The following is a 13,297-nucleotide window of genomic DNA, read 5'->3' on the forward strand; positions in this document are numbered from 1 at the left end:
CTGCCATTTTGGGCTGCGTAATCCTTTGTTATGGGGGGTTTGTCCTGTGCATTGGTGGGTGCTCGGCCACATCCTTGGCCCACCTGATGCCAGCAGCACCTCCCACCCTTAGCTGTGACAACCAAAAACATCTCCAGACATTGCCAAATGTCCCCTGGGGGACACAGTGGCCCATGATTGAGAATCATTAGTCCAGAAGGCAGGAGGTAAGGGCTTGGACCTCAGAATGTTGGCAGGTATTTTCAGAACCAACTGCATCAATCTACTGACTTTTAGAATAGCTGACAAAAGTAAAAATGATTTCCTTGCCACAGGAAATTCGTCATCAATGCCAAAGAACTTAATGGCCTAAACTTAATGGCCTAAAGAGGCTCAGAAGTAGATCATTCTGCATATTAGAAACCTCTAGAGGATACACCAAAACTACAGATAATGTGCTCATTAGCAAGAAAGTGGCTGATATCAGGATTTCTCTCTCTACCCGCTCACCCCCAAGTCACATCTTACTCAACCACTGCTTTGAATAAGGAATGTCCAATCTGTCCACAGGCAGAAAAGCTACTGATCTGTAATTTTGCTAGGCTTGCATTCACCTTTTTAACATTTTGTTTTTGGCAGTTGGTAGAGTGGATGGATACAGCCTGGCCTGCAACGAAGAACTATGATTTACCAAGATGTATCTTTCTCTAAAGCAGGAATCAGTGAAGATCAGATAAGACCACCGTAAGAACTTTGGCTTTTACTCTGAATGAAATGAGAGACAAAGGAGTGAATAATACGCTTTAATTATATAGACTTTAAAAGGATCTTCGTTGGCTGTGAGGCAGGCAAAGGTGGAAGCAGGGAGGTCAGTTAGGAGACTTTGGGGTGATTGTGTTGAGAGATGACAGAGGCTCTGACTCAGGTGGTAGAAGCAGAGATGGTGGAAATGGGCAGATTCTGGATATATTCTGATGGTAAAAACAACAGAATTTCCTGTCAAATTAGAGATGGAGGATAACAGAAAAAGAGTCATAAAGGATGACTCATGTTTTATGGCTTGAGAGGATGGACAGAGCTGCCATCAACTGAGATGAAGAAAGCCATGAGTGGTGTATTTTTTGGGAGGACGATCAGAAATGTACCATTGAACATGTAAAGTTTGAGATGAGTTTTAGACGTATAAGTGGGGATGTCAAGTGGGCAATAGATATATGTGTCTGGAGTTCAGGAGAGAAGTCTAGGAAATACAAATCTGGGAACTGTCAACAGATGGACGGTATGTAGTAGCAAGAGACTGGATGAGATCACCAAGGACTGAGTGTCCGTTGATAGAGGAAAGTATGGATGACTGAGCCCTGTGGCACACTGTGATCAAGAGATCAGGAAGAAAAGGAGGAACTAGCAAAGGAAACTGATGAGTGCCTGATAAAGCACAAGGAAACCCAGAAGAGTCTGGTGTTCTGGAAGGTAATTCCCATACGGCAAGGAGGAGACTGACAAATGCTGCTAATAAACCACATTTCTTTTACTGTGGCTCAACAAAATTTCTTTTCCACCTGACTATAACCCAGAAGTTTCTAACCTGGACAACTCCAAACAATTTAATGTTTAGGGTTATTCTTTCAGTACAAAAATGGCCCGAGCCCCATTTCCAACCACTATGGTCAGTCCTGAGACTCAATTTCTGCAAGAGTTTCCAAGGTTGCTTCTGTGTCTCCTGGGTTAGACCACTATGCAGTCTGCTTGTCTACTGTCTCCTGTTCCTTTAGCTATTGCCTTCTCGCCCATGATGTGCCACTCCTCATCCTTCATTCCTCCAAATGATCCACCACCAAGATAATCAGATGTATCCAAATTGCATGAAAGATTTAGAGTTAATGGAAGGCTATGGCACAAAGCCGAAAACTTCAAATTCAGTGCACACATGACTGCTTATAGCAATGTGACAGCCATTCTCTCAGGAAACTTCTCACCAGCCATGTCCTCCAGTAGGCCCCTGCCTCCTGCCGTGTTTCTGGCATGTATCCCATCTCAGTTCTTTTTACCAACCTCCCTCTACTTTCTTTCCTAGGCCTCATTCTCTTTTTCTAGGGCATCCAATGAAAATTCAGATTTCTTTCATCTTATTATTTGGAGTAACTGATCTCTCTTTGTATCCTCCTGGCCCACTTAGGCTAAACCCAGAGAGTTGACCTTTCTCAACCAAAAAGGTCCATCAAGATATTTACTTCAACAAAACAACAAGCTCTCTAGCAATAAATTATGCGACACTCCTGAAGTCAGAAAAGCTACATTCAGTTTTTGTTTTTAATAGTAGTTTTTCCTTTTGGGTAAATAAAACAGAAAAAAAAGCATTACCACTAACAAACCATACAGCAGTGTATCACAGTGGTTAAGAGCAGAGGTTCTGGAATCAGCACATCTACATTTAAACCTCATTAATTCACTTGGGCAACTCTAAGCTTTAGTCTTCTCATCTCTAAAAGGGGGAGAGTAGTAGCATCTACGTTAGAGCTTTATGGTTATTATTAAGTTGGAAATTTACATCAAATCCTTATAAGTCCCTGACACATAGAAAGAGCTCAATAAATGTTAGTTATTATCTATTAAACTTCAAGAAAATTTAAACTTAAATAAGTATAAAACCCAGTGTTGGTATGGCTACACAGAATTAAACATAGATTTTTTTTTTTTTTTTTTTTTTGCGGTACGCGGGCCTCTCACTGTTGTGGCCTCTCCCATTGTGGAGCACAGGCTCTGGACACGCAGGCTCAGTGGCCATGGCTCACGGGCCCAGCCGCTCCGCGGCATGTAGGATCTTCCCGGACAGGGGCACGAACCCGTGTCCCCTGCATTGGCAGGCAGACTCTCAACCACTGCGCCACCAGGGAAGCCCTAAACATAGGTTTTTATTATACATTATTAATGGTACTTGCACATTGATTCTCTTTTGAGAACTCTCTGGATATCTATATGAAGGGAAATAAATTGCTCATATGCTTTGATGTCTCAACTCCACTTTTGTATTCCTCAAGGAGATAATTTGGAATGAAAAAGTTGTTTATGAAGAGTGTTTGCAGCAATGCCATTCATAACAACATCGGAACTAACCAAAAAAAAAAAAACCTAACTTTGGGGAGGAAACGACTATGAAAGTTATGACCTATTAACCTGTTGTAACCCCAGGTTACCATTAAACATAACAAGTAGACAATGATTAAGGGAGGAAATTTGTAAAAAGCAGAATTAAAATAGTGCTTATGCATGGATTATAACTATGTAAAATGTGAAAATCTCTAAAAAATCAGCAGATAAGTTGAAGAGATGTCCATGGTTAGAGTTACATGTTTAGCGAGTTCCTTGTTCTCTGTCAGGTTGCTTAAGTTTGTCAAACCCTCCCCCAACAATAGCTTGGTATTATGCAAGCCTGAAAAGTTACGCTGATTAACAGGGCATTTTGATTTCTGCTTTAATACCATGGAAAGATGGGCTTTTTTTGGATAAATTGCTTCTATATTTGTATTTAGTTATTCAACGAATAATAACCAGTGTCTATGCGCCAGGCACTATACTAAGCAGCATGGATTCAGTGGTGATGAGACATCGTCCCTGGCCTCCAGGGCTTCTAGTTTAGTGGCAAGACTGGAAAATCTTGCCACTATAAATCACCTATAATTTTACACCACCAAAAATTATAGGTGATTTGGGCACACTGGAAGGGTTCATGATTCTAGGGTATTGTTTAACAAGGAAAGCAAATTAGTCTGGTGCATCAGGGAAGATTTCCCTGAGGAAGAGATTCCATAGGAATTTCCCTGATGAAGAGTGCTGGAGAGTTAGAGGGGGAGAGAACAGCAAGTAGGAAGGCTTTAAGGGGAGAAAAGAATGTGCTCTGCTGGAGGAACTAAAAGAAGGTCTGCAGAGTTGGGGAACAATAAAATAGGGCAAGAGGGATCTAGCTCATAGAGAGGCAAGAGAAGCAGGAAGAGGCCAGATTGTGCAGAGCTTTATTAAAGATATTGGCAGGATATGAAACCGACTGGGGGATGGACAATATGTGTGAATACTGGAGGACTACTTTACAAGATATTGTGGCAGTCCAGATGAGAGATGATGGTTGCCCGGATGACAGTGGTGGCATTGGTGAGAGAAATCCATGGAGTTAAGGATATTCAAGATGTAGAATCAACACGACTAGGAGATTGGGAAATGTGAAGTGTGTGTGAGAGAGAGACAAGTAAAGGATGACTCCTAGATTTCTGGCTAGAATTGGGTGGGGCAGTGGTGCCATTTCCTGAGGTAGAAATACTGATAGAGCAGATTTGATGGGGAAAGATGAGTTGAGCTTTGGGATTTGTTGGGTTTGAGTTGCCTGTGAAATATCCAAGGGAAGATGTAGGCTGGTAAATGGATATTCAGGTAGAAGTTTGGCAGAGGTCAGGAAAGAAGTATAGGTCTGATATGCCCAAATCTATCACTGGCCTGGGGAAAGGATGGGAGAGCCTAGGAAGTGTGTACAGAATGAGAAAAGGGATTTGGGAACAAAAACCTGAGAATCTGCAGCAAATAGACAAGAAACTGGCAAGTAAGAAAGAGTGGTCAAGGAAGTACTAGAAAAACTAGGTATCACATCAATTAAAGGAAGAGTTGTTTGAAAAGGAGGGTTTAATGTTGCTAGGAGGACTAGTAAAATGAGAACCATTAGTGCTCTTGTTGAGAATTTTTTGTAGAGTGGTGGGCACAGAGTCTAGATTACCGTGGGTTGAGAAGTGGGCAGGAGGTGAGAAACTGACACTTTAGATCTGGCTGTAAAGAGGAAGAAAGCAAAAGGTCAATATCTAGAGAGAGACATGAGGTCATGCTTTTATTTATTTTTAAAGATGGGGAGATTTAATACATATGTACATCTAAATGCTGATGGAAAAGAGCCAGTAGAGAGAGGGTCCTGCTGCTGCTGCTGCTGTGTGTGAAGGAACTGTCTGCATAAAAATCCCTGTGCACAGGTGAAGGCATTAGCCATAGCTATGAGGGTCAATGCGATAGGCGTGAGGAAGGCTCAAAGGTGGGTATAGATATAGTTAGATTTGTAGATTTGGTGTCAGGAAAGTTGAAGTTCATGACAGTTCCTATTTTCTCTCTGAAGTTGGAGAGTGTGGGAGGAGGTGAGGGCTTCACAGGTTTGTGGAACGAAGACTGAGGCAGTAGCTGTGGAGAGCTAGAGTGTGAGCTGGCAAGGGAAGCATGGCCAAGGGCAGAGAAACTTGTCCTAGCCTGCGTCGTGGGGGACAGGTTTTCTTCTAAATACAGGTTGCTCTGTTTTGGTACATGGAGGGAAAAGAGCCAGGCAGTAATTCTTCTGGCTTTTATCCCAAACTGCAGGATCCGAGATGAATTTTTTCCTGAGTAATGGTAACTCTTCCCTAGTACTAACACTCTAGTTGGCTACCTCCTCCTTTGACACTCTGACACGTATGTTTTCCTTACACAAGAAGACTTAATTTAAATGCATCTGGCACTTGATTTTTTCCTTGGTGGAGTTTCACTTGCTTCATTTTGGAACTTAGTGACCAATTTCCCCAGTTTTGTACAGTGTACCACCTTTGCTTAGTACCATTTATTTGACTCAATTCCTTTAAGTCCTTTCTTTTGTATGAGTTTTCCCCAGGCTGCTGCTCTTGTTCTACTTCCCATCTTTCATATACATGAAATCTGAAAGGAAGTACAATGTAGAGCTTTTAAAATGCTTTAGGTCAGTACATTGATGTCAGGAGCTGATCCAAATATGATCTAATATATAAAACAAAGCCAGTTATTATATACATTTTGTTACCTAGCAGTTAATTGAGATGACAGTTTCTCACTATTGGTTTCTGTAATATACTTGCTGAATTTAGGACATTTATAAAGTGAGGCAAGATTACATTTAAAATGTTCAAGCAAGGAGTTTTTGCTATCATTTTCTGGAAGAGGGAGAAAGGTACAAGTGGAAAGACTGTGAGAAGGGGAGATGGAGGCCCTGCACTTGAGTCATGGCCCTGTCACTTGAAATCATGTGACTGAGCTCCACTAAGTTTGTTTCTTATCTATAAAATCAGAATAATAAGGAAAACAACCAAGATGGTGGAGTAGAAAGACCCTGAGCTCACCTCCTCTCACAAGCACAACAAAATCACAACTATCTACAGAACAACCATTGATGAAAAAATACTGGAACCTACCAGAAAAGATTTTCTACAACTAAAGACATAAAGAAGGAACCACAATGAGTAGGGGAGGAGGTGTGGACTCGTGATATAATTAAATTCCATACCCCCTGGGTAGAAGACCCACAGATTGGAGAATAATTATACTGCAGAGGTTCTGCTACAGGAGTGAGAATTCTGAGCTCCACATCAGGCTGCTCAGCCTGGGAGTCTGGCACCGGGAAGATGAGCCCCCAGAGCATTTGGCTTTGAAGGCCAGTGGGGCTTAATTACAGGAGCCCCACAGTACTAGGGGAAACAGAGACTTCACTCTTAAAGGGGGCACGCAAAATCTCATGCATACTGGGACCCAAGGCAAAAGCAGTAATTTGATAGGAGCCTGGGCCAGACCTACCTCTTGGTCTTAGAGTCTCCTGGAGAGGTGGGAGGGTGGCTGTGGCTCACCCTGGGGACACAGACACTGGTGGCAGACGTATTGGGGAACATTCAACCTCAAGAACACTCCCGGCAGCTGCCATATTGGCTCATTAGTGCCAAGCCCTGGCCCCACTCAATAGCCTGTAGGCTCTAGTGCTAGGATGACTCAGGCCAAACAACTAACTGGGTGGGGACACAGCCCCACCCATTGGCAGACAGGTGGCCTAAAGACTAAAGAGATCACAGCCACCTCTAGACACTCCCCTAGTCATGGCCTAGCCCACCAGAGGGCCAAGACCCAGCTCCACAAACCAGTGGACAGGCACCAGCACCTCCCACCAGGAAAGCTTGCACAAGCCTCTAGACCAGTTTCACCCACCGGGGAGCAGACATCAGAAGCAAGAAAATTATGATCCTGAAACACAGGCCAGACCCTACCCTGGGACCGGCTGGGCCCTGCCTTTGCCCACCAGCAGGGCAACGCAACCTTCGGGACACTCCAGACCCCATACCCAACTGTGTCAGGAACTGGCCCTCTCCCACCAATGATCTGAAATGAGATCTGGGATCCCTGGGCCCTGCAGCCAGACTTCAGGAACCAGCTCTGCCTGCCAGAAGCCCAGCACCAACCCCAGGATCTGGTTTCACCTGCCAGTAGGTGGGCAACAGCCCCAGAGTCTTCAGGACCCTGACACTACCTACCAGCGAGACAGCACTAGCCCTGGGGCTCCCTAGGATTCCGTAACCAGCGACCTCAGGACCAGGCCCTGCTAAACAACATACAGCAGAATCCGCGCAAAGTAGGGCCCATTAACCAACCAGACTAGAGGCTAACCAAGCCTACCAGACAGCCCATACAGTCAGCCCGCTACACAGAAGGACCCATGCAGCCCTCTTAGGGGGAACCTCTAGAGCATATAGCCTGGGTGATGAGAGAGGAATGCACTGCGGGGATGCACAGGCTGCCTCCTACAGAGGGTCATGTCTCCAAGGTTGAGAAACGTAGGTAACCTATGACATACATAAAATGCAAACAGCAACTGAGACAACATTAGGTGGCAGAAAAATATGTTCCAGGTGAAGGAACAAGATAAAACTGCAGAACAACTACTAAGTGAAGTGGAGATAGGCAATCTACCTGAGAAAGAGTTCAGAGTAATGATCTTAAAGATGATCAAAGAACTCGGGAGGAGAATGGATGCACAGAGCGAGAAGTTAGAAGTTTTTAACAAAGAGTTAGAAAATATAAAGAACAATCAAACAGAGATGAACAATACAATAACTGGAATGAAAAATACACTAGAAGGAATCAATAGTAGACTAAAGGATTCAGAAGAACAGATTAGTGAGCTGGAAGACAGAAGGGTGGAAATCACTGCAGTTAAACAGAAAAAAGATAAAAGAATGAAAAGAAATGAGGACAGTTTAAGAGACCTCTGGGACAACATCAGGCACACTAATATTTGCATTATAGGGGTCCCAGAAGGAGAACCTCCCTAACCTGGGAAAGGAAACAGTCACCTAAGTCCAGGAAGCACAGAGGCCCACACAGGATTAACCCAAAGAGAACAACCAAGACACATTTTAATCAACATTACAAAAATTAAAGATAAAAAGAGAATACAAAAGCAGCAAGGGAAAAGCAACAAACAATATACGAGGGAACTCCTGTAAGGCTATAAGCTGATTTTACAGCAAAAATTCTGCAGGCAAGAAGGGAGTGGCACGATATACTTAAAGTGATGAAAGGAAAAACCTACAACCAAAAATACTCTACCCAGCAAGGCTCTCATTCAGATTTGATGGAGAAATCAAAAGCTTTAGAGACAAGCAAAAGCTAAAAGAATTCAGCACCACCAAACCAGCTTTACAACACATGTTAAAGGAACCTATCTAGGTGAAAAATAAAAGGCTATGTTTAGGAACAAGAAAATTATGGAATGAAAAAGCTCACTGGTAAAGGCAAACATATAGTAAAGGTAGGAAATCATCCACACACAAAGGCAGTATGGAGGTTAAAAGACAAAAGTAGTAAAATCATCTGTATCCACAATAAGCATTTAAGGGATACACAAAACAATTAGATGTAAAACATGATATCAAAACCAGTAATCGTGAGGGGTGAATACAAATGCAGGGTATTTTAAATGCACTTGAAATTAAGAGATCAGCAATTTAAAACAATCATGTATATAATACACTGCTATACAAAAACCTCATGGTAATGGCAAACCAAAAATCTATACTAGATATACACCCCAAAAAAGAAAAAGGAATCCAAATATAACACTAAAGATAGCCATCAAGTCACAAAATAGAGAACAAAAGAAGAAAGGGTGGGGGGAAGACCTACAAAAACAAATTCAAAACAATTAATAAAATGGCATTAAGAACATACATATCGAGGATTTCCCTGGCGGCGCAGTGGTTAAGAATCCACCTGCCAGGCTTCCCTGGTGGCGCAGTGGTTGAGAGTCCGCCTGCTGATGCAAGGGACGTGGGTTCGTGCCCCGGTCCGGGAAGATCCCAGATGCCGCGGAGCGGTTGGGCCCATAAGCCATGGCCGCTGAGCCTGCACGTCTGGAGCCTGTGATCCGCAATGGGAGAGGCCACAACAGTGAGAGGCCCGCGTACTGCAAAAGAAAAAAAAAAAGAAAAGAATCCACCTGCCAATGCAGGGGTCATGGGTTTGAGCCCTGGTCTGAGAAGATCCCACATGCCGCGGAGCAACAAAGCCCGTGCGCCACAACTACTGAGCCTGCGCTCTAGAGCCCACAAGCCACAACTACTGAACCCGTGTGCCACAACTACTGAAGCCCATGCACCTAGAGCCCATGCTCCACAACAAGAGAAGCCACCGCAATGAGAAACCCAGGCACTGCAACAAAAAGTAGCCTCTGCTCACCACAACTAGAGAAAGCCTATGTGCAGCAACAAAAGACCCAACATAGCAGAAAAAAAAAAAAAAGATAATTATCTTAAATATAAACAGACTAAATGCTCCAACCAAAACACAGACTGGCTGAATGGATATAAAAAAAGACCCGTATATATGCTGCCTACAAAAGACTCACAGATCTAGAGACACATACAGACTGAAAGTGAGGAGAAGGAAAAAGGTATTCCACACAAATGGAAATCAAAAGAAAGCCAGAGTAGCAATGCTTATATCAGCCAAAATAGACTTTATATTTATTTATTTATTTATTGGTGGTACGTGGGCCTCTCACTGCCGCGGCCTCTCCCGTTGCGGAGCACAGGCTCTGGACCGCAGGCTCAGTGGCCATGGCCCACGGGCCCAGCCGCTCCGCGGCATGTGGGATCTCCCTGGAACGGGGCACAAACCTGTGTCCCCTGCATCGGCAGGCAGACTCTCAACCACTACACCACCAGGGAAGTCCCAAAATAGACTTTAAAATAAAGACTGTTACAAGAGACAAAGAAGGATACTACATAATGATCAAGGGATCAATCGAAGAAGAAAATATAACAATTGTAAATATATATATATATATATATATATATATATATATATATATACATACACACACACACATGCACCCAACGCAGGAACATCTCAATATATAAGGCAAATATTAACAGAAACAAAAGGAGAAATCAACAGTAACAGAATAGTAGGGGGCTTTTTTTTTTTTTTTATTGCTGTACGCGGGCCTCTTACTGTTGTGGCCTCTCCCATTGCGGAGCACAGGCTCCGGACGCGCAGGCTCAGGTGCCATGGCTCACGGGCCCAGCTGCTCTGCGGCATGTAGGATCTTCCCAGACTGGGGCACAAACCCGTGTCCCCTGCATTGGCAGGTGGACTCTCAACCACTGCAGCACCAGGGAAGCCCAGTAGGGGGCTTTTTAACACCCCACTTATATCAATGGACAGATCATCCAGACAGAAAATCAATAAAGAAACACAGACCTTAAATAACACATTAGGCCAGATGATATTTATAGATCATTATATCCGAAAGCAGCAAAATACACATTCTTTTCATGTACACATGGAACATTCTCCAGGATAGATCACATTGTAGGCCACAAAACAAACCTTGGTAAATTTCACAAAATCGAAATCGTATGAAGCATCTTTTTTCCCCCCAACCACAACACTATGAGACTAGAAATCAGCTACAAGAAAAAAAAAAACTGCAAAAGACACAAACATGTCGGAGGCTAAACAATATGCTACTAAACAATCAATGGATCACTGAAGAAATCAAAGAAGAAATCAAAAAATACCTAAAGACAGGGCTTCCCTCGTGGCGCAGTGGTTGAGAGTCCACCTGCCGATGCAGGGGACACGGGTTCGTGCCCCGGTCTGGGAAGATCCCACATGCTGCGGAGTGGCTGGGCCCATGAGCCAAGGCCGCTGAGCCTGCGCATCCGGAGCCTGTGCTCCGCAACGAGAGAGGCCACAACAGTGAGAGGCCCGCATACCGCAAAAAAAAACCCCCAAAAAAACTAGAGACCAATGAAAACAAAAATACGATGATCCAAAACCTATGGGACTCAGCAAAAGCAGTTCTAAGAGGGAAGTTTATAGCGATACATGCTTATCTCAGGAAATGAGAAAAATCTCAAATAAAGAACCTAATCTTATACCTAAAGCAACTAGAGAAAGAAGAACAAACAAAACCCAAAGTCAGTAGAAGGCAATAAATCACAAATATCAGAGCAGAAATAAATGAAATAGAGGCAAAGAAAAAAAAATCAATGAGTCGAAAAGCTGGTTCTTTGAAAAGATAAACAAAATTGATGAACATTTAGCCAGACTCATCAAGAAAAAAAGGGAGAGGGCACAAATCAATAAAATCAGAAATGAAAAAGAAGTTACAACCGACATCACAGAAGTACAAAGAATGATAAGAGATTACTATGAACAATTATATACCAATAAAATGTACAACCTAGAAGAAATAGCCAAATTCTTAGAAAGGTACAATCCACAAGACCAAACTAGGAGGAAATAGAAAATATGAACAGACCAATTAGCAGTACTGAAAGTGAATCAGTAATTTAAAAATCCCAACAAACAAATGTCCAGGACCAGATGGCTTCACGGGTGAATTCTACTAAACATTTAGAGAAGAGTTAACACCTATCCTTCTGAAACTATTCCAAAAATTGCAGAGGAAGAAACACTTCTGAACTCATTCTATGAGGCCACCATCATCACCTTGAGACCAAAACCAGACAAAGATATCACACAAAAAAGACAATTACAGGCCAATATCACTGATGAACATAGATGCAAAAATTCTCAACAAAATACTAGCAAACCAACTCCAACAATACATTAAAAGGATCATACACCATGATCAAGTGGGATTCATCCCAGGGATGCAAGGATTTTTCAATATCTGCAATTCAATCAATGTGATACACCACATTAACAAACTGAAGAATAAAAACCATATGATCATCTCAACAGATGCAGAAAAAGCTTTTGATAAAATTCAACATTCAGTTATGAAAAAAACTCTCCAGAAAGTAGGCACAGAGGGAACCTACCTGAACATAATAAAGGTCACATATGACAAACCCACAGCTAACATCATGCTCAATGGTGAAAAGCTGAAAGCATTCCCGCTAAGGTCAGGAATTAGACAAGGATGCTCACTCTTGCCACTTTTATTCAACATGGTTTTAGAAGTCCTAGCCACAAGAATCAGAGAAGAAAAAGAAATAAAAGGAATCTAAACTGGAAAAGAAGTAAAACTGTCACTGTTTGCAGATCACATGATACTATACATAGAAAATCCTAAAGGTGCTACCACAAAACTATTAGAGTTCATCAATGAATTCAGTAAAGTTGCAGGATACAAAATTAATAAACAGTTCCTATTCACTAACAATGAAATATCAGAAAGAGAAATTAAGGCAACAACCCCGTTTACCATCACATCAAAAAGAATAAAATACCTAGGAATAAACCTACCTAAGGAGGCAAAAAAAACCACTGTACTCTGAAAACTATAAGACGCTGATGAAAGAATTGAAGATGACACAAACAGGTGGAAAGATATACAATGTTCTTGGATTGGAAGAATCAATATTAAAATGACCATATTATCTAAGGCAATCTACAGATTCAATGCAATCCCTACCAAATTACCAATGGCATTTTTCAAAGAACTAGAACAAAAAAATTTTAAACTTGTACAGAAACACAGAAGACCCTGAATAGCTAAAACAATCTTAAGAATGGAGCTGGAGGAATCAGGCTTCTTGACTGTAGACTATACAACAAAGCTACAGTAATCGAAACAGTATGGCACTGGCACAAAAACAAACACATAGATCAATGGAACAGGACAGAAAGCCCAGAAAGAAACCCATGAACTTATGATCAGTTAAGGTACAACAAAGGAGGCAAGAATATACAATGTAGAAAAGACAGTCTCTTCAATAAGTGGTGCTGGGAAAACTGGACAGCTACATATAAAAGAATTAAATTAGAACATTCTCTAACACCATAAAAAAATAAACTCAAAATGGATTAAAGACCTAAACATAAGACTGGATACTATAAACCTCCTAAAGGGAAACACAGGCCTAAATCACAACAGTATTTTTCTGGAACTGTCTCCTAGAGTGGAAACAAAAGCAAAAATAAACAAATGGGACCTAATTAAACTTACAAGCTTTTGCACAGCAAAGGAAACCATAAACAAAACAAAAAG

At 42.1% G+C, this 13,297-nt stretch overlaps 1 protein-coding gene across 1 annotated transcript in view; it reads right to left on the bottom strand.

Moving 5' to 3' along the window:
• SENP8 (SUMO peptidase family member, NEDD8 specific) overlaps positions 1-13,297 on the bottom strand; it is a 41,362-nt gene that overhangs the window by 1,267 nt on the left and 26,798 nt on the right. The gene's annotated exons all lie outside the window — the stretch shown is intronic.

The sequence above is a fragment of the Stenella coeruleoalba genome (genome assembly GCF_951394435.1).
Source record: "Stenella coeruleoalba genome assembly, chromosome: 2".
NCBI lineage: Eukaryota > Metazoa > Chordata > Mammalia > Artiodactyla > Delphinidae > Stenella > Stenella coeruleoalba.